General features: G+C 43.2%; 1 long non-coding RNA gene across 1 annotated transcript in view; it reads left to right on the top strand.

The window, feature by feature from the left end:
- The window catches only part of LOC141986462 (uncharacterized), a 180,274-nt gene that overhangs the window by 86,880 nt on the left and 67,127 nt on the right, over nt 1–26,267 (top strand). Inside the window, exon 2 of the long non-coding RNA XR_012639285.1 lies at nt 9,177–9,233. This is a non-coding gene — a long non-coding RNA (uncharacterized LOC141986462). The remainder of the gene's footprint in view (nt 1–9,176; nt 9,234–26,267) is intronic.

Raw genomic sequence — 26,267 nt, 5'->3', positions numbered from 1 at the left:
ATCCAAAGGCCATTGAAATTTATGCATGTGTTTCCACTCTTTTTCAGTGGGCTATGGATAAGGTTCCAAATCTGAAATATAGATTTATGCCAAGTTTTGCTCCTGTGTGTTCTGGTGTAGCTCTGTAGAAATGCCATCGATTTATACCAATGCAACTCAGAGTTGTATTTGGCTCATTATTATCTGTTCAGTTTCATGGACAGTGGTATTAATATCCTCACTATCCAGTTATCAATTTAATTAAAAATTCTTCTAGGCTGTGGTTAAAAATATAGATTCAAATGGAAACAGTAACTGGTTACAAATTGCAATTAAAAATGGAAATAAGTATATTTTGCTTTTGAAATTTCTTAACTCGACCTAGATAAAGTGGAAATACGGGGCCTGATCCAAAGTCCACTGAATCAAAAGGAGCCTTTCCATTGGATTTTGTATCCTGCTCAAGCAGAATTTTAGAACACCAATCAACCAAACCTCACTTGCCTCAGCATCCCAACCACTCCTCTCCAACTTTCCAAATACAACAGAAATCACTGCTAGTTTGTTCAACCACTTAGTATTATCTGTTACCTTATTCTTTGCTGCTTCATATCTTTTTCTATAATTTGTTAAATCTGCTTGTTGTCCCATTGTAAGCCATTTGGGGCAGGCAGAACCTCTTATTCCAGTGGTCCCCAAACTTTTTACCTTGCTTGCCCCGCCACTTACCCCTGTCTGCGTTGTCTCTTCCCCTCTCCCCCACAGCCAGGGCCGGGAGCAGGGCTGTGGCTCTGGGAGGGGGGATGTAAACAAGGATAAGGGTGCCGAAGCTGGGGCAACAGCTTGATTGGTCAGGTTGAGTAGTATCTTACTACTGAAGCAATCTTGAAATTAGTATGACTACGATAATACTCTTTTTGTACAGCGTATCAGGGCCATAGAAAAGACTAGTACTATATGGTACAGCCCTGATATTGCTGCATGCGCTTACTAAGCACAGAATTAAGTGTGACTCTGGCCAGGTCTATTCTACAAACTTACATTGGTATTATAATGTTGCTCAGGAGTGTGAAAAATCCACACCCCTGAGCAATGTACCAACCTAACCCCTGGTGTTAGGGTGACCAGACAGCAAGTGTGAAAAATCAGGACGGGCGTGCGGGTTAATAGGAGTCTATATAAGAAAAAGATGCAAAAATTGGGACTGTCCCTACAAAATTGAGACATCTGGTCACCCTACCTGGTGTTGACAGGATGGCTTCTCCCATTGACATAGCTGCCACCTCTCGGGGAGGTGGATTAATTACACCCACAGGAGAAACTCTCCTGTTGGCATAGTACGCCATGTCTACACTACAAAGGTACTCCGATTTTACAGAAGTCGATTTTTGGGAACAGATTGTATAAAGTCAAGTGCATGCGTCCACACTAAACACATTAATTCGGCGGTGTGCGTCCACAGTACCGTGGCAAGCATCGACATTCCGAGCGGTGCACTGTGGGTAGCTATCCCACAGTTCCCGCAGTCCCCGCTGCCCATTGAAATTCTGGGCTGAGCTCCCAATGCCTGATGGGGCTAAAAATTTGTTGCAGGTGATTATGGGTAAATGTCGTCAGTCGACCCTCCCTCCCTCCGTGAAAGCAACAGCAGACAATCATTTCGCGCCCTTTTCCCTGGATTGCCCGAGCAGACGCCATAGCATGGCAAGCATGGAGCTCGTTCAGCTCACCATAGCAGTTATGACCATTGTAAACACCTTGCGCATTATCATGCAGTTTATGCAGAACCAGCACCTGAAAAACCAGGCGAGGAGACAACGGCAGCACGGTGATGAGGACATGAACGCAGATTTCTCTAAAACCGCGGTCCCCAGCGATTTGGAGATCATGGTGTTACTGGGGCAGGCTCATGCCATGGAATGCCGATTCTGGGCCCGGAAAACAAGCACAGAGTGGTGGGACCGCATTGTGTTGCAGGTCTGGGATGATTCCCAGTGGCTCCGAAACTTTCGCATGCGTAAGGGCACTTTCATGGAACTTTGTGATTTGCTTTCCCCTGCCCTGAAGCGTAAGAATACCAAGATGAGAGCAGCCCTCACAGTTCACAAGCGAGTGGCAATAGCCCTGTGGAAGCTTGCAATGCCAGACAGCTACTGGTCAGTCAGTAATCAATTTGGAGTGGGCAAATCTACTGTGGGGGTTGCTGTGATGTAAGTAGCCAATGCAATCATTGAGCTGCTGCTAAGAAAGGTAGTGACTCTGGGAAATGTGCAGGTCATACTAGATGGCTTTGCTGCAATGGGATTTCCTAACTGTGGTGTGGCTATAGATGGAATGCATATCCCTATCTTGGGACCAAATCACCAGGGCAGCCAGTACATAAACTGCAAGGGGTACTTTTTAATGGTGCTGCAAGCACTGGTGGATCACAAGGGACATTTCACCAACATCAATGTGGGATGGCTGGGAAAGGTTCATGATGCTCACGTCTTCAGGAGCTCTGGTCTGTTTAAATGGCTGCAGGAAGGGATTTACTTCCCAGACCAGAAAATAACTGTTGGGGATGTTGAAATGCCTAAAGTTATCCATGGGGACCCAGCCTACCCCTTAATGCCCTGGCTCATGAAGCCGTACACAGGCACACTGGACAGTAGGCTGAGCAAGTGCAGAATGGTGGTAGAGTGTGCATTTGGACGTTTAAAGGGTCGCTGGTGTCTGACTCGCTCAGACCTCAGCGAAACCAATATTCCCATTGTTATTGCTGCTTGCTGTGTGTTCCACAATCTCTGTGAGAGTAAGGGGGAGACGTTTATGGCCGGGTGGGAGGTTGAGGCAAATTGCCTGGCCGCTGAATACACGCAGCCAGACACCAGGGTGGTTAGAAGAGCACAGCAGGAAGCACTGTGCATCAGAGAAGCTTTGAAAACCAGTTTCATGACTGGCCAGGGTACTGTGTGATACTTCTGTTTGTTTTTCTGTGATGAAAACCCGCCCCCTTGGGTGCCTCTAAATTCCCTGTAAGCCACCCACCTTCCCCCCTTCGATCACAGCTTGCTTGCAAAGGAAATAAAGTCACTATCATTTAAAAAACATGTATTCTTAATTGATTATAAAAATAGGGAGATAACTCACAAGGTAGCCCGGGTGGGGTGTGGGAGGAGAGTAGGAGGGAAGGAAAAGGCCACTTTAAAACTTCTTGAATGACAGCCTTCTGTTGCTTGGGCTGTCCACTGGGGTGGAGTGGTTGGGTGCTTGGAGCCTCCCCCCAACGTTCTTGGGCATCTGGGTGAGGAGGCTATGTACCTTGGGGAGGAGGGAGGGTGGTTAAACAGGGGCTGCAGCGGCAGTCTGTGATCCTGCTGCCGTTCATGAACCTCCACCAGATTCCGGAGCATGTCCGTTTGATCCCGCAGTAGCCCCAGCATTGCCTCATGCCTCCTCTGATCTTTCTGCCGCCACATCTCCTCACGTTCATCGGCCACTTTCCTGTACTCTGCTATTGTGTCCCTCCACACATTCTGCTGAGCTCTGTCAGTGCCGGACGACTGCATGAGCTCAGAGAACATTTCATCGGGCATGCATTTTTTTCGCTGCCTTATCTGCAATAGCCTTTGGGATGGAGGAGGGAGGCTTGAAACATTTGCAGCTGCTGGAGGAAAAAAAGGGAGTGAAGTATTTAAAAAGATACATTTTACAGAACAATGGCTATACTCTTTCACGGTGAACAACACTATTCACATTAGGTAGCACATGTGATTTTGGTACAAGGTTGCATTTTGCATCTTATATTGAGTGCCTGCGGCTTTGGTGTTAGAGATCACACACGCAGTGCCGGGCAACAGAATTCGGCTTGCAGGCGGCCATGGTGAGCCATAGTCTTTCAGCTTCTGCAACCTTCATAACAGCAGCGCCCTCCTCTCCCATACCAAGCAAAGCACGTTGAGTTGGCCATTTAGTGCTGCAGTTTTCCTGTTAACGTGCAGCAGCAGAAACCAAAGTAACCCCCCACCCTCCATCCAATTCTCTGGGATGATTGCTTTACCCCTCACCCCACCGCATGGCAGGTATCAGGGAAGATCCCTGCTAGCCAAATGCGAACAGCTCAGCGCCTGTGGCCCCCCCTCCTACCGCATGGCTAACTGCGGGGAGGATTTCTTTTCAGCCACAGGCAAACAGCCCAGTAGGAACGGCCACCTCTGAATGTCCCCTTAATTAAATTCCCCTATTTCAACCAGGTTACTATGAATGATATCACTCTATGATACTATGAAGGATAACACAGAGAGATAAAGAATGGATGTTGCTTGAATGCCAGCAAACACTGGGACTGCCAGGCTTTGTCATGCAATGATACCAGATTACTTGCCACTAGCATGGCGTGGTAAAGTGTCCTACCATGGAGGATGGAATAAGGCTGTTCTCCCCAGAAACCTTCTGCAAAGGCTTTTAGAGTACCTCCAGGAGAGCTTCATGGAGATGTCCCTGGAGGATTTCCGCTCCATCCCCAGACACGTTAACAGACTTTTCCAGTAGCTGTACTGGCCATGAATGCATCCCAAGTCCTCAGGGCTACTTAATCATTAAAAAACACTTGCTTTTATAACATGTATTATAGTTAAAAAGGTACACTCACCAGAGGTCCCTTCTCTGGCTTTGTTGGGTTGGGAGGGTATTTCAGTCAGGGTGATAAAAAGATCCTGGCTGTTGGGGAGAATGGTGTGCTGTGTGCTCTCCTCAAGCTTGTCCTCCTCCTCCTCATCTTCCCCGTCCACGAAATCCTCAGGCATGGCGGAGAGTACCCCATCATCAGAGTCCACGGACAGGGGTGGGGTGGTGGTCGTGCCCCCCCCCCCCAGAATTGCATGCAGCTCAGCGTAGAAGCGGCATGTCTGGGGCTCTGTCCCGGAGCGTCCGTTTGATTCTTTGGTTTTCTGGTATGCTTGTCTGAGCTCCTTAAGTTTCATGCGGTGCTGTGTTGCGTCCCTGATGTAGCCTCTGTCCCTCATGGCCTCGGAGATTTTTTGAAATGTTTTGGCATTTCGCCTTTTGGAATGTAGTTCTGATAGCACGGATTCCTCTCCCCATACAGCGATCAGATCCAGTACCTCCCATTCAGTCCATGCTGGAGCTCTTTTTCGATTCTGAGACTGCATGGTCACCTGTGCTGATGAGCTCTGCATGGTCACCTCTGCTGATGAGCTCGCCTGGCCAAACAGGAAATGAGATTCAAAAGTTCCCGGGGCTTTTCCTGCATACCTGGCCAGTGCATCCGAGTTCAGAGTGCTGTCCAGAGCTGTCACAATGGTGCACTGTGGGATAGCTCCCGGAGGACAATACCTTCGAATTGCGTCCACACTAACCCTAATTCGAAATGGCCATGTTGATTTCAGCACTAATCCCCTCATTGGGGAGGAGTACAGAAATCGGTTTTAAGAGCCCTTTATGTCGAAAAAAATGGCTTCGTTGTGTGGACGGGTGCAGGGTTAATTTGATTTAACGCTGCTAAATCTGACATAAACTCGTAGTGTAGACCAGGCCGTAGTGTCACTAAAGCCCTACAGCAGTGTGGCTGCACTGGTTCAGCACTGTATCTGTATGTGCAGATGTGCCCTCTCATAGTTGAAGTTAAACATGTGACTAAGTGGTTGTAGGATCAAGGCCTACATATCTTTCTAACCTCTGTGTTCCTATAATTCATTAAGTAGGAATATTAAAAGCAATAGCAACTTTTACTAAGTCAAATGTGAGCAGGATTTACAAGAAGCAATTTTCCAGTGAACCACTTCTGTTACTATTCAGTACAAACACTACCATGATTCCAGTGTGTAAAATATCAGAGTTGGAGGATGACTCAACACATGTGGAGCTAGTTAAACATCATCTCATAAAAATCCGAAGTGCTGCAGTCTGGGGGCACTTGCAGTTTTGTAATAAGATGGAGTTCCGTGTGAAATTCTACTTTGTGGCTTTAATCATTGGAGCGCCTTACAGAAATCAATCTGTTAGCATGGTACAACTCTCCCATATACCATGTGTTCTCCTGCATGCATTGGTGTAAGGCCAAAACTTTAAACTGAACCTTTCTGTGTTTTTATATTCAGATGTCCTTAATGGAATTAAACATCTGATACTGGGTCTGGTAAAATATCTGGTATCTACAGAGTGTTCCATACCCATAGGTATTGGATCTCAAAACTCTTGTTTATTCTCCTGTCACAGTTCTCCCTTTATAGGAGATGTATCTTAATGGATCATTCCTTGAGGTAAAGAGTAAATAGATTTTTACATGGGAGATGCATATGTAGTATTGAAGGGGAGTGGTACAACTAGAGTTGTTGTGTGGTGATTTTTTTTAAAGCTTATCAGAGAAGCCAGCCCACATTTACGGCTGCTACTTGGCTTGGTTGGTTGAAAGACAATGTGTCATTGCTATGAAGACAGCAGCTACAAGAACAAAATCTGTTTCTCTTTCATAAGGAACTTTTAGACACAATTTCAGTGGGCAATAAGCAAAAATACCCAAAGAACTTTACTGAGAGCTTCCATTGTACTCAGGTTTGTACTGTAAACCTTAGAGAGAAAAGATGGGTTAGGAAATGTCTTTTTATTGGACCAACTTCTACTGATGAGAGAGACAAGGTTTTGAGCTTACAAAGAGCCCTTCTTCAGGTCTGGGAAACCTTATGTTATGTTATGTGGGAAACCACAGAAATATCCCATGAGTAGATGTCCTTGCAATTCTCTCTGCTGAGAATCTGAGAGATTTTTATTTCCCTGTGGAAAGGGAAGGATAGTTATGTATTTGAAAAGTTAATTCAAGGAAGATCTATATTTTTTTCTCTCTAGTACCTGATATTTTACTTTCCATTGGGTAGAATGAGGGCTGGTGTACTGAAAAATGGTAATTTGTGGCTCAAAAGACATTATCAGCCAATTTTTGTTAAAGATAGACTACGGGAATCTAAGTCATATCCAATCCCACACTCAAATACTAGTGAGCATATGTATGTACAGCTAACTGCACATCTAACTACCTATCTGCTCTATTACCTGGTCTGCATTTTCAAATGCCCATTTTGCACTTGCAAATGTAGGACTTTTGGGTGCAATGAATATGGTAACTTTTTCAGATGCTTTTAGGAGGACTAGTGCTTTTGGGTGGATTGGATATATAGTAAGACATTGTCAAATGCAAAATCGGAACCTATGACCACACCCTTAATTTGTTTGTAAATCACAATTTTCATACACAAATATAGGATGTGTGAGAATGTTGAATGGGCATCACGTTTTGTGGGTTCTATTTACATATAAGCTAGATCTGGTTGAATAATCATGAAAGGGTTTGTTCAATTAATACTGATACTTATTTTAATGTATGTCCCTATTGCATTATTTTCATAAACAAAATCTCTGAATAATTTGACAAATTTCAGGACATTTTTCAAATAAAATAAGAATTATTTTTATTTGCCCAGTTTTTGTGCCAGACTTTGAAAACACAGCCCTATTATTATTATTATTATTTTGTTTGTATTTGGTGTATGTTTTTTCCTTTGACACAGTGTGGCTGTGTGTATCACCTGCTGTGTGACTATATTTCAAGCATGAGAACTCTCCATATTTAGTCTATTTGATTGTTATTTTTGTCTGTGATAAATCCAAACTTTTTTTTGTAAAAAGAAATAGTCTCACTGCAAGAGGATCTCACTCTGCAGCATCAAAAGTGGGGTCTGAGCAGGAGCACACATTTAAACATATACTTGCCTATAATTGCGGAGGGAATATGCTGAACATACTCAGGGACTCTAGCATTGTCTAGCACTTTGGCTGAGTTTTAAATCGGCTGATGTAAGGGTGTAATGAGTCGTCTGTGAAGCTCAATTGCAGTAAAGCATCCCTTATGACATTGCAGCTGAATAGGTTGGCCTATAGCAAAATCAAGCTCTATGACCTATTGTGTGGAATGAAAAGCAAGAGACACTTTTTTTTTCTTCTTCAGCTAGCCTTAAGGAACAATAGACTATATAAATCTGACTGTCTTGTTACCTTTCGTTTTCTATTAACAAAGTGGTATATGTGGATTTAGTTGCTGAACTGACAGCCCTTGAGTCTGAAGAATGAAATCCTCTATCTATCCAAAGCAGATATAGCCAAGGCAACAGCAATGGCATTTTCTTGCACTCATCCAAGTATATGTGTGTGTTCTGAGATGAAGAGACAACCTTTAGTAGTAAGCGGGGTAGTTCAGCCTCCCTGCTCTTTAACTGTTTTATCCCATGCCATTGTTGTCAAATGGGGTTGGATTGGGCCTGCGAGCTTTGCCCAGTCTGCTGAGACTTCCAACAATTAGTGCCAATTCTGAGTTCTTCAGCGTGTTTCTGAACTAATGGCCAAACTCTGCTCCTGGATGCAAGTTTCCAGTGAGGTCAGTCTGAGGGGAGGACCTGCATTCAATGGCCCTAACAGCTTTCTACATATCTTATCTGAGAATGCTGTAGTGCTCTGACAATGTGTGCGCTGATGGGACAAAAATATTTTTGCAGTTAAATCAAAGTTCAACAGCTTTTTTTATAATAGCAGGTATACGGTTGACTGATTAACCTTCCATGCTGTGACAAGAAAAGGGGCTCAGAAAGGTTGGTATGCAGTAAGCAGAAAAAGTCTTGTACTGTCTAGCTGCATCTATATTAACAAGCTTTATAGTCACAGTTCACAGTGCAGCTCCAATGTTAGTAAAGGTAAAATCTGTGGTATAGACAGAGCTCAGGTGTTACTAACTTAAACCTACTCAGACAATCTTAATCTACTGTATGGTGGAAAAAGCATGTGAGACCTGTCTATGCTGTAGCTTTCTCCACTTCTACCTTTTGCTAGAGGGTGGAATTATAGCTACAAAGTGTGCAAGTGTAGATGAGGCCATTAATAAACATGACTAATCCCATCAGATTCTGATACTGCTACTGCTGCTTGACTAATGAGAGACCTTTGAAGTTGACAGTTTTTTCTTTGCTGCTGCCAACATAAAAATACTAAAAACAAACAAATCCGCAGCAAGATCTATATATTCAGTAAAATAAAAAATGAGCAAATGTGGTAAGAGCTAATATTCCATCTGGTGTCAGGGGGAGAGGGGTTTAATCTTGCGGTTAATAATGTCAACTCCAAAAGTAATTCTCACGTTTTGTTTTTACTAGATGTTGTAGTACAAAGAGAGTGTATGGTACACAAAGAAATAATCCCAGATGAAAAAGGTAAGCCTTTCTCAAATAGTTATTGATATTGGACCTCAATTTGGAGGTCAGTGAGTTTTTTGCCTTAATAAAACCCCCACAAGTTTGGGCTAGTTGATACTGAATCCAACCCATATCTTTGCCCATCTTTTGAAATGAAGAGGGTTTTTGTTGTTTTGTTTTGTTTTGTTCCATCCTTTCCCATCCCCCTACCCCCAATATACTTCCATCTCTTTACTTCCTGAATATAGATGGGGCCAGAATTGAAAGCACTGAAATAGTTTGAGAGGCCGATCTCATATTTCCAGCCACATGAGGAAAAACTGGAAGTTATAACAATAATTTATACTCCTCTTGTACTTACTGTCCTATGATGTGCTAGTGATTAAGAATCACGAGTGAATTGAGGCAGGATGGCCTTGTGATTAAGGCACTAGATTGTGACTCAGGTGACTTGAGTTCTCTTCCTGACTCTGCTACAGACTTCCTGTGTGACTGTGGGCAAATCAGTTCATCACTTTGTGCCCCCTCTGGTAAATGGGGATAATATTTCTGTCCTCACAGGGACATTTTGAGGACAAATTCATTAATGTTCACAAAGTGTGGTAAGGAAGGCTGTATAAGTATAGCTAAATTATAAGTATTATTACCACACTTTGTAAGTGTGGAAACAGATGCCTAGAGAGGTTAAGTGACTTGCTTAATGTCACACAGCAAGTTGATGGCAGTGCTGGAGATATACCTCTGCTCTTCTGACTCTTAGTCCCATGCCGTAACTGCTGGATCATGTTTCTCCTGCTGGAATGCTTGGGAAACAGCCTGTTTTCTGGAGGCTTGAGCCCGATTTTGTGTAGCAAACTGATTCAGATAAACTTCAGGAACGTCAAGGTTCTTTACCAAACCAAACTTTTAAACATTCTGGGTTTTGTCCATCACTACTGAAGGTGTGAACTGATTAACTGAATTGCAACATCGAAGTCTCTTCACCTGGTGACTAGGGTTATTCATCATAGGAAACCATGTCCCTGCTGCCTAAACATTTTTACAGCTTTAATAAAATTGTGTTTCTTTTGAAGGGGGAGGGGAAATAGTCCAAGGCAAAGCTGATCATTTTCTCATACTTTAACAATACTATTTTTATAAAATAGGGGCTGGATTTGAAATTTCGTTAAAATATATTGAGGCTGTTGGAATGGACACTGTTATAGGAATCCATCAGTCAAGAGTGGTTTTAATTTACTGTAAGGACATCAGCCTGTGATATACCTGTTCATTTTCTTTTCCTTTTTTCTTTTTTCTGTTTTGTTTTAATAAACTTTCATAAAAACTTTAGTTGAAACAGAATGTTCCTTGTATGTCCAAGACTATAATTCATAGTAAATAAAACAATGGGCTATTGTTCTGGTGTACTAAATGAGCAGAAAACATGTAAGGGAATGCTAAATGTGGTTCTGAGAACTGGAACACAAAATTTGTATGACCTCATGACTGATAGGTCTCTATTCCTAGTGGGATTGTGTGTCTGACTGGGAAGCCATGATAGCTCCTCTAAGGTTTGGCCAGAAGCCCAGGAGCAAAACCAAAACTTTGTTACATATTGTATTCATTCAGAGATCATCAAAACTTTAATTTTAAGATTAGAACATCAGCAGCAAATAAGAGTGCAGCTAGAGAATTCATATTTCTGCTTTATCATACACCTATCTAAATAAAAATGATGAACTATTCCTTTTTCCTCTGGGGACCAAATCCTCATTGTAGTAAGTTTAGTTGAAAATTTTTGAATGGATCAGGAAATGCAGTTTTGTTGAAATTGAAATGTTTCTCAAGAATGTGTGGATCTTAACTAAATTTTCAAAGGAAAAAAGTCTAATTGTTTTGAATCCTTTCATTTTGAAAATGTTCATTTTAATGTTGAAACTCTTTAAAATAAAAGTCAAAATATTAGCTTGAATACATCTCATGTAATAGAGCAATTAGTGCACTTGGGGCACCTGGAGGGTGGGCCAGGCCCAACTGAAGATTAAGTTTATCTGGGGGAGAAGATGGGTTGCGAGCATGAAGGGAGCAAGCCCAGATGAGAAGAAAATGGTACAGAGGGGCAAAGGAAGAACTCTGCAGTCCCTTCCTGGTTCCTAGAGTGGAGGAAAAGCCTAGATGGAGGCAGACATATGGAAAACCCAGGGGAAAGGACCTGAAGGAAGGCCAAGATAGAAGAAGTCCAGGGAGGCAGCAAGGAGTCTGAAGGAGCAGACCATAGCTGCTTGCCACAGGGTCCCTGGACTGGAATCCGGAGGAGAGGAGGGTTTAGGTTTCCCTACCGGTCCACCAGGAGAGGTACAAGGAGAATTACTGAGTTTGGAGCCTGGTCTCCTGTGAGAAAGCCCTCGATTCCCACAAGAGCAGGAGCACAACCCTGCAGAGCCTGGGAAAGGGTGAAGTTATGTTTATTTTATTTGGCCTTTGTTCACCCTGAAGGGCGGGAGCAGGGAACTAAATGTAACCTAGGTACAGGGCCAAATCACAAGAAGAGGCAGACCACCATAAAGCTGCACTGGCTGTTAGCAGAGGGGTGTCAGAGGAGGAGACACTGCTATGCCACCCCCAGGGAAGAGGTGTCTGCGTGTGTGCTAGTGGTGAGTCTACTCTTCTACAGTGATAGATATAGTTAATATTTTATTGTTTTGACACTATTAAAATGTTTCAGAATTTTTGTTCCACAGGAAACTTCAAAACTTGGCTTTTTGTTCCAATTTGGTACAATTGGGTCGTGCCCCTGAGCTGCTCCTCCTTCTCTCTTCCCCCCCGCATTGGAATTTCTCATCTTGCTGGTCAGAAACCAGAATCTCTGTTCCAACTGTAGTGTCCAGGCTGAGCAACTGGGATGGGCAGATGCACAGGAAGCCAGAATTAGAACGATCCACCCACCAACACAATCTGCTGTGTAGCTGCAGCGTGGAAGCTACTTCTGCCCAATGACTCTGTGCTCTTGTACACCCCACAAGGAGTGCTGGGATGGACAAGTGGACACTCCACATAGTAATTCAATCTCCTTGGCTTGGCCCTGCCTCCACCCACCTTTGCGCGAACTGCAGGCATGCCACCTAGCAAGCCTTCCAAACCCACCCCCAGTTGCACAGCAAATCTCATCTGGCTCTGCTAACAGTGGAGATCCTCTGGAGGCAGGAGGCAGCATTTCCCCCCCTTTAAATCATAAAAGTTAAAATTAAACTAAAACGCAACAACTAAGATGTCTGTGTGTCAGCATAGTTAGCATGGGACCTGACATCTGTGAGTGCAGCAAGACTTAAAATGATCCTTCTCCAAGCCTACCCGCACCCCATCTAAAGGCTTTCTTATCGCAGTATTGTTCGGCACCTGTTCCCTCTGGGGATCATGATCTACTACTTTCTCAAAGACAGTTGGAATTTAAGGGCTTCAAGAAAGAGCGGGCCATGTACAAAGAACCATTTTGTAAAATGCCTCTTATTCCTATTTTCAGTGGTCAGCACCATCCTGCATAGACTGTGGAGAAAACGCACCTTGGCAAATCCCATGGCCTGAATGGTTACCCAGGGTAATTTAACCCTTTAATTCTAATGAACTACCTCAATAGCTCATTGTGAACTACCCAATGATCAAAAGGTTCCCCTGTTCTCAGAGGACTGGAAATGCTTTGCTCATGGAGAGCCAGCTCTCAACTAGTGCTGGGCCAAATTTTTCGTCAAACATTTTTCCGCAAAAATGTAGATTTGGCAACACCAAAAACATTTCATGAATTTGTGTGGGTTTTGCTGAATTGTTCACACTGGAGAAAACAACCCCCCCCTTTTTTTTTTAGCATTCCAGAAACAAAATATTCAGATTTTTTTTCAGTTCAAAATCAATTTTCATGTAGAAATTTCCTTCAATATTATTAAAAAGCAAACTCAAAAATGGTTGAAATTGAAACAAAACACTTCATTTTTGTGTTAAATAAAACACTTTCTTTGATCCAGAATACTTTTTCTGACTCTCCAGTTAGCCAAAAATTTCATTCTGGGTTTGACACAACTTGGTTTTTATTTTATTTTTTTCAGAATTGCCACTGATCTGAAAAATCTGTTACTCAGATGGCTCCTCTGCCAGCTGGCTCTTCAACTTTTCCCGTACTTATCTCAGTCACCTTCTGGGCCTGCCCCTTCAGAGTCCCCACTCTGTAGGATGCAACTTCAGCTATCTGTGCTCATCTGGCACAAGTACAGCTCTGGTCTTCACAACTGCAGCTGATCAGTGCATAGTGTCTAGCTGGCCAGCCCTCCTTCCGGGTTATCCTGCTATGTACCCTTCTTGTCTTGCTATACTTGCTCTCTGCACAGTCCATTCGTCCCACCTTGCCTCCTGCTCCTACTTCTCCTTTAGCTGCAACTTTTTATCTGCCATCCCTTTAACTCCTGAAAAATATTCAGTAAAGAAGGGTTAAAATAAACCTTCTCCGTCACCAGCCATCTGTTTAGAATTATAGCTGAAGCAGAAGAGATTTTTTTTTTTACAGATGGGTTTGTGGCAAGTACAAAACTGCTTTGCTCTACAGACTCATTATCGCTCATTTAATCTTTCCTTTTTTGGTTTTACTAGTCAAACCATCTGTGCCTCTGATTTTATCAATTTATTTTACTTCACTATGCTTTTTTCCAAATTGTTCCTTTCTCTCCAGCACTGGATAAAGTGTCTAAAAACCCCATTGATTTGGACATTGGTGTACCTTATTGAATACCAACTTCAGTTTGGAGATGAAAGGGTGTTGAGGGCAAATGTTTAAACCAGCTGCAGTCTAAGGCTGGATAAAGGTTTTTAAAAAGGTTTTTAAATTTAAAAACTTGGCACTCAAGCTACTTTACAATAAGGCCTAGATTATCCCTGGAACTTGCATGAGTCCTTAGGGAAGGAGGGAGGGAGGAAGAATATGAAAAGAGCTTTCCCTATCTTGAAGATCCTATGATCTCTCCACACCTCTCTTTTGGAGGTTTGCACAGAGGGGAGGGGCAGAGGAGTTGGGTCCACAGACCTTCCCTGGCCTGTGGAGCTGGCTGGGCATACCATGGGGAGCAGAGCATAATCTCTTCCCAAACTCCAGCTGTGCCAAAGGTCTAGCCCTAAATCACACTCTGTCCACTAAATCCCCCTAAACTTACAATAAGGACTGACTCTTTGGCCAGATGAGTGGCTTGTTGGTTGTGTTCAGCAGCAACACAAAATCAGCTTTCCATTGCTGAGCTCTGTAGAAGGATGTGATCCAGGACAATGCCGGCATTTTGGGATGAGCCAGTAAAGCTATTCTTCAGGCTTCCCATCAAACTTAACTAACTTCTGTCCAACTGTACACCACTACACACAGGACTAGGCTTAGGAAAAGGTCAGTAAGATGATTCCTTGGGGCCCCTCTCAAAATTAACTGACTTTTATATAAAAGTTAAGGGATCTTCAGGATGCCACCCATCTCCTCTGTGTCAGAAGTGTCTGCTGCTCTTTGGGTCTGTGAATAACTGCCAACAGTTACACTATTTTATTTTCAAGGGATAATTCTCCAAACAACAAGGTTTCTAGAACTGTTAAGGTCTTATCCCCTTAAGGATTTCATGGGCATTCTGGTGCACCTAGCACGATGTTGGCAGCACGGAACAGTAACAGTGAACAACAGAACCTAAAACACACTATCTTTTGCTCTGTGAATCTTAACCACAGAATCCAGAGTAGCCAGAAATATCTCTATAATTACTGGTCAAAGTTGCCATACATGCTGGGACTCTCTTTTTGGTCTCCTCTCCATAGGCAGTTAAGTCTGAAAATGTGATTGTCCCATTTTTGGGGCAGCTAGTTAATTCTCCTTTTCTCTCAGTTAATGAAGTATGGTTGCTGCTGCAATTGTCTTAAGGCATTTCTCCACATGCTGTTTGTTTTTGAACTACTGTTCCCTAGGCTTCCCGTTTTTACTCTCTTGGCTTTTAAGTGTATTTGGTAATCATTTGTCTAATATGTTTAGTATGACCTTGCTTTAATATAAATCAAAATACCAGTCTGAGTCAGAACTGAGACTAGAACTTATTTCAAATGCAAGCTAAAAGTCTAATAGCTCAGTGGTCCTCAACCTTTCCAGACCACTGTACCCCTTTCAGGAGTCGGATTTGTCTTGCATACCCTAAGTTTCACCTCACTTAAAAACTACGTGCTTACAAAATCAGACAGAAAAAAGACAAACGTCACAGCACACGATTAGTGAAAATTACTTATTTTCTCATTTTGTCTGTATGAAATTTTAGTTTGCACTGACTTCGCTAGTTGCTTTTATGTAGCCTGTTGTAAAACTAAACAAATAGCTAGATGAATTGATGTACCCCCTGGAAGACCTCTGTGTACCCCCAGGGGTACATGTACCCCTGGTTGAGAACCATTGCTATAGATAATGTCCGTCTGGTTTGAAATCTACATCCAGTGACATAGCCCAGCATTGCTGCTGCCACTGCTGTTCAGTGCTTGCTGTATTCATCAATGTTTTGTTGCTGGTTCCCTTCAAGTCAGGAGAGAATGGCTTGATGAGGCTGGAAAGCACTTGGTGCAGATATGAGTGACTGGCCCAAGTCTAGTGTGTGTTTTGCCATGTGCATGTGTGGGGGCTTGTTTTGATTATTTTCATGGTGGAAAAACTATATTCTCCCCCCAGGAGTGATACAGGACAGTAAGAACATTATTTATATCTAGCACAATACATCTTGAAAGGCAGGTGGCCTAGTGATCTGGAGTTTTGTCAAATGTGCATGTGCATTGTTTGTGAAAAATATGTTTATGCCTTCAAACAGATCACCCCTGAAGATAAACTTTTGGAAATAAGAGTCAAGATGATCTCCTTGCTGTATCTTTTAGTACTTCACTTTCTAACTCTTGCAGAGTCTCAAGCAACAAGAGATCAACTTGAAAAGTAACAGACTTCATTGACAATGGGAATAGAGTCAATCATGAAATAAAAAGTGCTGACACATTTACCTGGCTTGATCTCATTAAGAATAATCCTTACTCAGGTTCCATCAGTTCACAGCTCAGTTTCCACAGTGTGTTCTAAATGGGTGACAGTCATATTCTAAGTTTGTGAGTACTGTTTTTAGTGCTTAGCATGGACTGGTATCCCAGCATGCATGATAGATACCTCTGAAATAAGTCATTGCTGCCTGAAACTATCAATAAGAGCTTTACAGAGCTGTAATCTTTTGGAACCTAAGTAGTAAAATTTGATGAGATATTTCAAAATAAACTCAAACTTTGAAGTAAATCTTTTCTGGGATCCAGAAAAAAAAGATCTAGCAAAAAGATCTGAAATTTGTGGTTGGTGTCGCCCAATCCCATGAGAAATAGTCTATCTAAACTTAGACTTCACTCCAGTTGAGCTACTACAATTCCCTATGACATATTCCAAAGTCAGGTCAGCCTGTTTTGACTTCTTTTCCGCCTTGATTCCCCACAACTCCTGATGCTGTCTTTATTCCTTGTGTGATGCCCTCAACTGTCTTAGCTTCCAAAACTGCAAGGTTGTGTAACTCTTCTGCTAGGTGCTAATGGCAGCAACAAGGACTGCAATCAATCGGTCTAGTGGTCCTTTTCTAAAATGATGGCTTAAGCCCCCTACCCACAGCTGTACTTCTGCTTCTACCTTTGGACAATTAAATGTACCCTCCCCCATTAGCTCTGTAAGTGCACTTGAGTCCTTGGGAGTAGGGAACTATGCATACCTTTAGTTTTCTCCAAATAAAACAAAAGAAAAACCAGATATATTTTGCACATTGACTGGGTGGGTTTTGCTGTATCAGAAGTATGGCCAACCCCATAGTTTGACGTATAATCGGCTTGTTGAACTGCTGAAGTCTTGTTCAAGGCAGTTTCCACCCACCTAAAACCCTACTCACTGGTTCCATTAGAGTCTGGGGCTTTCCTCTGCCTGTCTGTCCCTGTCCAGAGAAGTTGGCACCGCCATGTTTGTGACACAGAGGTCCATTGGTGTCAACTGGCAAATAGTTCACTCCTCTGTGTCAGCAACTCATATCAGCCCTGACAAACTCACTATCCTCAACATGTTGCTTTCATGGTATTTATCCAAAATGTGTCTTGTAAGATGTCTAATAAAAGCTTGTGTCCTACTAATCTTCAAAATTGTTGCAAGATGTAGGTATCACTCCCATGTAAAGAGTTGTGTATGTGTATATACTGGAAATATGTTCTTAAAAAGTCTGTATTAAGGCAGAGTTGACAAACCAGTTTCTTCCAGATAGGAGATAAGATGTGTGTATCTTTCTTTGACATGTGAATTAAGTCAACACCATGGAAGCTCCATCCAAAGTACATGAAGTTCACAGGTAAAACAGGTTGACTTGAGGAGTAGGGAATGTGAAACTAACAGAGGAGAGCATACCAGAGAACAAGCAGTGGGAAAGAAGAGTCTTAACTGAGAGTGCCCCAATCAAAATGGGCATTTCAAGGGCTTACTAGAAGGAAGGAAAAAGGACAAACCCCTTTTCTTATCCTTCACTGAGGAAGCAAAAAAGGACATTGCTTTCTGTATTCATGAAAGTTGGATCCTGGCCATGTGGCTAGTGATGCTGGGATGTTGTTTTAGGTGAGAAATTGCTTTAGACAAGGATTTTAGTCTGTTAGAGTCAAGTTTAGACTCTACGAATTGTGTGAGATCTTTTGTTTTATATGTAACCTGTGATTATCTTTGCATGCTTTCCCTCTTTTTAATCTTAACCTTTGTTAAAACTGTATCTATTTTCACTATAAATAGATTACAGGGATGTGCCATTCCATTGGAATGGATACTCCGTGGAATCAAACAAGCTTGTGGCTGTTGTATTCCCTTTGGAATAGTGAACCTAATAATTACTGTGAGTGCCCAGTGACGGGTTGGATATTGCAGTAGGGAGGCTGGCAGATGGGCTCTGGGGTTGGTGTGTGTCTGTCACTAGCCTCCACAGAGAGGGCGAGGTCTGTGGAGACCTGGAAATCTGTGCTTGTCTGTGGCCACAGGCTGTTGGTTCCAGGGAGCTGAGCTACAGCAGGCGGCAGGGAAAAAGTGCTTCATGCTAAGTGCAGTTGTACCATGGGGGGGAGGGCGGGCGGGGGGACATATCACAAGATTCCACTCATATGTGCTGCTTCCTGACACAGTTTTGTGACATCAGCTCTGCTGCCACTGGCCTGCACAAGGCCTGTTGTAAATTCGACTCTGCTTTGCCACCTCTGGTCTGATTGTGCCCTTGCTGTGACATGTACTGCCACCAGTTCGGCTTAGTCCAGTCCTGCAGAACCATTCCAGGTGGAGAAATCTGAACAACAGAGGACCCTGTAACAGAGCCCTCTGCCCTCCCTTGTGGAACTTCAGTCCTGTTCCTAAACCAGAGTCTACTACCTGTGCATTCAGGATGACTCACTCAACTCACTACAGAGCCTACCTTGCACGCTTCCTATGCCCGTTCATGAGTACAGTTACAGGAACAAACTAGTTTCAGAGTAACAGCCGTGTTAGTCTGCATTCGCAAAAAGAAAAGGAGCACTTGTGGCACCTTAGAGACTAACCAATTTATTTGAGCATAAGCTTTCGTGAGCTACAGCTCACTTCATCGGATGCATACTGTGGACAAACTAGTATCACTTATATGACCAGAACATACACACATTCCAACTAAAGCAACACACTGTATAAACTATGCATCAGCAACATTATAATTAATAAAAGCGGCAAAGAGTCCTAGTTTATAAGGTGCCACAGGACTCTTTGCCGCTTTTACAGATCCAGCCTAACACGGCTACCCCTCTGATTATAATTAATGTAAATGAGGCTAACCAGAGCAGGCTTTTCCCCTAGAGAGGGAGCTGAGAGTTCTAACTCTCTAAGCCTAATATCTAGGGCTGACATCAGGAAACACTTTCCAGTCCTCTACAAATCTAATGTAATCTGATTCTTGCTCAAGTAACTAAGCACAGTAACAAACTCCCCGAAGACTTCTGTCAGCCCCGATCTCACTTTTTGTCAATGCTGAACTAGAGAAAGTATTGGTTCAAAGAATACAACAGACTTCAGTGACACTATTCATGTGCTTAAAGTTTAGGCACCCTGCTGAATCAGGACCAGACAGCAGACAATTTGAGGGTAAAGATTTTGCAATAAATAAATCGCTAACAATAACAAAAATATAAAAAAAAATCTTTTGCCACCTTTGTTCTCAGCCTACTCTATTACCATACTCCCCCATGTACCTTCATCTCATATTTCCCTCCCGCTTATCCTCTGCAAACTAGCCCAGGTTTGAGCTGTGCGTGCTGACAAGTCATGAACTAATACAGTAGAATCCTGATTCCCAAGACTGTATTGTACATTCAGAAAAGGTGAATCATTGCTTCCTCCACCTGCATCAGCATGTTATTTGCCAAATGGTTCCCTTCGTTCATGGACTGATTTTCTAAGCAGTGTTTGAGTTGGGCAGTAAGTCAGATAACCATCTGTACAGCACACATGAAAACACAAAGGAGGTCACTTATCAGAAGTAAAAAAAGATACAAAGGATGAAGCATTTCTCTCTGACAAGTGGCTAATTGGGATAGGGCAGGTCAGTTCTCTTTCTGTAGCCTATGGCATGCATACAAAGCCACAGCCATAAACAACTTTAGTTTTCATCCTTTTTTTTTAATTCCGATTGGTTAATACTTTGGTTGTTATTGGGTTCCTACAATTTTTTTGGAACTGTTGCTCCCACACAACTGCTGAAGTATGGTTTTTTCATAATATTTTTTCTAAGCAACATTTTCCCCTGCTTTTTTTTTTTATAAACTTTTTTTTAAAACCTTCTAACTTGTGTCTTTTGGCAGGACCTGAAGTGTGAATTGTGATGCTCATCACTGACAGAAATTCTCTGGATTGTCCTTGACAAAAACAGCAGCTGATTTTTAACAGACAAAAACAAGAGCCTATTACTGAATTATGGCAAATTATGATAAATGTTATCCATAGAGGATCTAGTCCTGCTCCCACTACAGTCAATGGCAAACGTCCTCCAGTGGGAACACATTCAGGCTCTGTATATGTTAGGAGACTAAGAAATTCTGATGACAGCCTGGTCTATGCCCAGTTTTTCTTTCAATAATCTTACTAGGTAACAGAGTAGCAGCCGTGTTAGTCTGTATTCGCAAAAAGAAAAGGAGGACTTGTGGCACCTTAGAGACTAACAAATTTATTTGAGCATAAGCTTTTGTGAGCTACAGCTCACTTCATCAGATGCATTCAGTGGAAAATACAGTGGGGAGATTTATATACGTAGAGAACATGAAACAATGGGTGTTACCATACACACTGTAATGAGAGTCTCTAAGGTGCCACAAGTCCTCCTTTTCTTTTTGCCGGTAAGGTGAGCTATTATCAGCAGGAGAGCGGTGGGGAAAAAACCTTTTGTAGTGATAATCAAGGTGGCCCACCTTGATTATCACTACAAAAGGTTCCCCGCCCCCCTCCTCCCCCCACTCTCCTGCTGGTAATAGCTCACCTTACCTGATCACTCTCGTTACAGTGTGTATGGTAATACCCATTGTTTCATGTTCTCGTGTATATAAATCTCCCCACTGTATTTTCCACTGAATGCATCCGATGAAGTGAGCTGTAGCTCACAAAAGCTTATGCTCAAATAAAATTGTTAGTCTCTAAGGTGCCACAAGTCCTCCTTTTCTTCTTACCAGGTAAATGGATTTTGACACCCCCCCACCTTTTTTTTTAAGTTGACCAGACATAAAGAGACATTCCTACAAACTCTAGATAATGAGGAGTGCCTAAACCATATTCCACTACATAGGAGCCCACTCCTTCGATACACAGAGGTTGATGGGAGTTCCAGGACTAGTTATCTCCCAGGCAGTGTTCAACACCTGAGTGAGGTGTCAGTAAAGAACCTGCTTTAGCATTGAAAAAGTCATCTTCAGATATAGCACTAGAATCAATATATTTGGCACTTTTTCTGTGGATTTTCTGTATGAATTCTTGGCCTTTTCAAATTAAGATTGGATTGGCAAAATCCAAAAATATATAGCATATGTTGGCTGCTTCATAGCCTATATGAAATGAGCTGGGGGGTCTCAGTCAAATTCCTAAATGGACACAATAGCACAGACTCCCTGCCACAAATAACAAAAACCAACACAAGTGTCAAAGACTACATGGGTATTATATTTTTTGTCTGCTCTTGTTCAAGTTATTTAAATTGATCCTTGCTCACCTAATTTTTAGTGCATATTTTAAATGAGGTAAGAGAAGGACATGAAAAGTGCACAATTCTGGTTGGTGTATTCTCTCTTTCTTTTTATAATTTCATTTATTTTCACTTTTTCTCACTGCCTATTGTTGGATCTAGGTGCTTTGATATACAGTATTTAAAACAACCAACATTTCATTAAAAAAAGTTGGCTGTTTAAGAAATTCTTGCAGAAACTTTTACCTGTTATCTGTTTGTTTAATGTAATAGAAATGGTTTCCCACATTATTATTACACATTGAGGCTGCAGTTACATTCAGGGCTTTATTGTACTAGGTGCTGTACAGACAGAGTTAGACACAGTTCTTATCTGGAAGAGCAATCCAAGGATACTTATGTACATAAATGTTTGTGGATACTCATTTGCAGGATTAGCCCACAGGTTACTGAGAAAAAATCCACCTTCTCTGAATTCACACTTTAATGCAAAACAAACCATTAATAATCAATCTATTTGTGGGTTATTGAGAGACTGCAGACCCATATAGCAACACTATTGGCTTCTCTTTTCTTTTTGATCTTTACATACTTATCCCAATTACAGCGCTGTTTTTTTGCACAACTTCTGAACACCATCACGGTCTGGTGGATGACAAAATACATATTGCATAGGACCTGTGTGCTTTTAAAGATCGAAGGGGAAACAAATGTGTATATATGTAAATATTGTGACAGGGTTGGGCCAGATAGCTACAGGAGAGTGATAGAAGGCAGATATATTAGCCCCAGGTTAAGCAGGTCCCTTTTCCCTGGGTAAGGTAACAGGGGCAGTTCCAGAACAATCAGGAACTTGCTGGAATCAATTAAGGCAGACAGGCTAACTTGGACACCTGGAGCCAATTAAGAAGCTGCTAGAATCAATTAAGGCAGGCTAATCAGGGCACCTGGTTTAAAAAGGACCTCACTTCAGTCAGTGAGGGGCGTGCAAGGAGCTGAGAGTGAGAGGGCATGCTGCTGGAGGACTGAGGAATACAAATGCTATCTGGCATCAGGAGGAAGGTCCTGTGGTGAGGATACAGAAGGTGTTGGGAGGAGGCCATGGGGAAGTAGCCCAGAGTTGTATCTGTCACACAGGTGTTACACAAAACACTATAGACAGCTGTGATCTACAGGTCCCTGGGCTGGAACCCAGAGTAGAGGGCGGGCCCGGGTTTCCCCCCATCCTCCCCAACTCCCTATTGGATACAGGAGGAGTTGACCTGGACTGTGGGTCTCACCAGAGGGGAAGGTCTCCGGTCTGTCCCCTGACCCACTAGGTGGACCAGCAGAGAGTGTGGGGATTGTTCTCCTTCCTTTTCCCCATGCTGGCCAGTGATGAGGTTAGCTGAGTGAATGGCAGGTTTGAGCCACTTGCAAAAGTGGCCAAACTGAGGGCTGCCGTGAATCTCTGAGGCAAGAAAATCCGCCAATAAGCGCAGGACCCACCAAGGCAGAGGAGGAACTTTGTCACAATATGTGTGCATAAAATGGACACTGAGTCCAAATGCTGTCCATTGTCTGCTACATCTAAATGACTCCTAATCATTTTAGGCAATGTTACATGATTTGATTATTATGCTTCCTTTGTATTGCAACATTTTCCTGTTGAAACAGACTCATACTAGTATTCATGCAAACTTACTTTCCTTCACATGGCATTGAGGGGAAAGTGAGCTGTAGCTCACGAAAGCTTATGCTCAAATAAATTTGTTAGTCTCTAAGGTGCCACAAGTCCTCCTTTTCTTTTTGCGAATACAGACTAACACGGCTGCTACTCTGAAACCTGTGTTAAGAGAAATATTCATTTCAGGAAAACTTTAAAGATGAACTTTATTTAACTGATGTTTGGTTCTCTGATCCATTTTTTCTTTTTTTTTTCCTTCAAGCATTCTGAAGTATTTATATGTAAGGTAAAAAGGCTGTTCAAGTTATGTTAGGTAGCTTGAATCTATGTGAGATCTATTTTTTTTTTGTTTAAAAAGCCACGGTATTTCAGAATAATAGTTCACCCTCTCAGAGCATGGTTGGAGGGTTGTTGGCCAATGGCGTTACAGTAGTGTGAAAGAGGGCTCACTGATGAGAGAATTGAACCCAAAGCCCTTATGCAGATGCATAAATTAGTTTGACAGTGGCAAATCCACTGACCATCCATACATCTTGTATGAAACTTATTTTATTAAATGTATAAATGCTATTCATCCACTTTCTGAACTTACCTTGAAAGAATTCCTGGCAGCCCACCTTCATCAGTTAGATCCTAAATCCCAAGGCACATGCCTGAGAGAAAGCTGTATGCCTCCCACTCAACCCCCTTAGATCCTTTTTATAACCTTTCTGAGGAAGCAGGATTTAACCCCAGAAATAAATGCTGTACTCCAACCAGCAGTTTGGTTCTGTCTATGCCAGGGATCTCAAACTCAAATCACCATGAGGGCCACATGAAGACTAGTACATTGACCCGAGGGCTGCATTACTGACACCTTTTCATACAAAGAAACAAAAGCCCCCAGCTCTGCCCTCAGCCCTGCCCCCACTCCACCCCTTCCTTGAGGCCCCACCCCTGCCCCACATCTTTGCACTCCTTCCCCGTCCCCATTCCAACCCCTTCCTCAAAGTCCCCGTCCCAGCACCACCACTTGTCCGCCTCCTCCCCTTAGCACGCCTGCTCCTCCCCCATCCCTCCTGGAAAGTCCTAAGTGCCGCCAAACAGCTGCTTGGTGGCGGGAAGCGCTGGGAGGTAGGCAGAGGAGTGGGGACGCAGCGCACTCAGGGGGGAGAGGAGCTATGGCGGGCCGCAGGAAATAACTGTGTGGGCTGCATGCGGCCATGTGTGTGAGACCCCTGGTTTATGCTGCAATTAGACAGCCATGGCTGGCCCATATCAGGTGACTGGGGCTCGGGCTAAGGGGCTGTTTAATTGCAGTGTAGACACTGCAGCCTGAACTCTAAGACCCTCCCACCTTGCAGGGTTCTAGAACCCAGGCTCCAGTCCGAGCCTGAACATCTACACCGCAATTAAACAGCCCTGTGAACATGAGTCAGCTGGTACAGGCCAGCTGCAGGGTTTTTAATTGAAGTGTAGACATCCCCTTAATCTGCCCAGAGACAAAACCTCAGTTAGTACAAAGGACCATTCAGGGGCTTCTGTGAGGAGTCTCCCAGCTCCAGTATTTGTCATGTGCACCTTGTACATGGTCGGTTGCAGGGCTGCTACTAGCAGGTCAGGCTGCTGTACCAGATGTGGACTGGCTATAGAGCTTCCTTCATGGAAAGAGACACAAGATGTGTTCTCTTCAAGATATTTTAATGCATTGCCAGGTATGGCTGTGAATAGCTCAGGTAAGGTATGTTACACATCATGTCACCTTGTGGTTGAACATTATAATACAGTGTTAGCATTCCCTCACAGCAATAGTGCAACGTACCGAGTCCCCAACACGTACATACTCTCCAACCCTACTAACAACCTCTTGTTAAAAACCAGGTATCTTCTACTGCTTGTAGTCACTGATGCTTGGCGCTCAGTTTCTGCTGCGTTGCCTGGTGTCCATCCACACACTCACTGTGTTGGTTCAGAGCTCTTCTGCTGTATATAGGCTGCCTCCTCCTCGTCCTCCAGCAACCCACGCTCTCACATCAGGCATATATCTCCTCTTTACAGCCCCACCCTGGTGCCAGTTCATTAGCTTAGACCCAACCAGCTGCCTGCACCTACCTGTCCCTATGTGGGCAGGATGGAGCTCCTGCTATGCAGTGACATTCCTGTCCTTACCCCGTGGGAGGCAGTCTGGCAACAGGAATTCTTCCTCACCCTACAGCAAACTACGGCTCGGGAGCTGGCTCCCTTTTCTGACCCACTTGTATACAAACAGGACTCCTCCAGTAAGGGCTGTACCCTTCACATTGCAGTGGGGTGCCACATCACTCAGATTTCAACCTGCTTTCTGATATTATACTTTATACAAGGCTGCTGGGAGAGCTGGTGAGAATACACAGACTAAGGTGTTAGTAGTTTGCAAACAACACCCATCTTCTGTAAGAGAGAGCAGAGATGATATCACCCCCCTGGATGGCTGAAGCTGAGACCAGGTAAATCTGAGGAAATGCCATTGGAAGAGGGAAGTGCCTTTAGTAACTCACTCATGCTATAATTTCCCCCACTATTGAAGATATCTGCTGTCATATTGTCAAGTTGGACTGCAGCCTTGGAGTCCTCTTGGGACTCCTCAGTGCTGTTGAATGCCCAGATAGCTCTGATGGCTGGCTACCTATGCTGCCATGGCCACACTGCTATTTTTTTAGCAGGCTAGCTCCAGCAGAGGTAGGGTGTGTCTGTCTGCCCACACTAAGAAACACACTACCAGCTGCAATGTGGACGGACCCTTACTCATAGTTAGTTCTCCTTTAGCTGAAGTGATAGAAGCATGCGCATCTGCTGGCGAAGGTCCTAGGTCAATTCCTGCTGGTGACTGGGTTGTCTGCATATACGTGACCATAGATATATTACAAAGCGACTTGGCTTTCAAGTCTCCTGTAGATTTAGCAGCACCAGCAGTCTCCTGTTTATTTTGGTGTAGGAGGAAAAGGGATACTGTTGTTTTAAATGTTTGAAGTGAGCAAACAGAACAGAAACTCCTACATTAATTTCTCTTGGTGAGCTACTCCCTCTGATACTACTGTTCCAGACTCTTTTACTTGTAAAAGCCAGAGCATATTATCCTAGTTGAACACAGATCAACCATCTCATGCTATTCTT

This window comes from Natator depressus, chromosome 4 (genome assembly GCF_965152275.1).
Source record: "Natator depressus isolate rNatDep1 chromosome 4, rNatDep2.hap1, whole genome shotgun sequence".
Lineage (NCBI taxonomy): Eukaryota > Metazoa > Chordata > Testudines > Cheloniidae > Natator > Natator depressus.
This window is presented reverse-complemented; position numbering and strand designations above follow the sequence as displayed.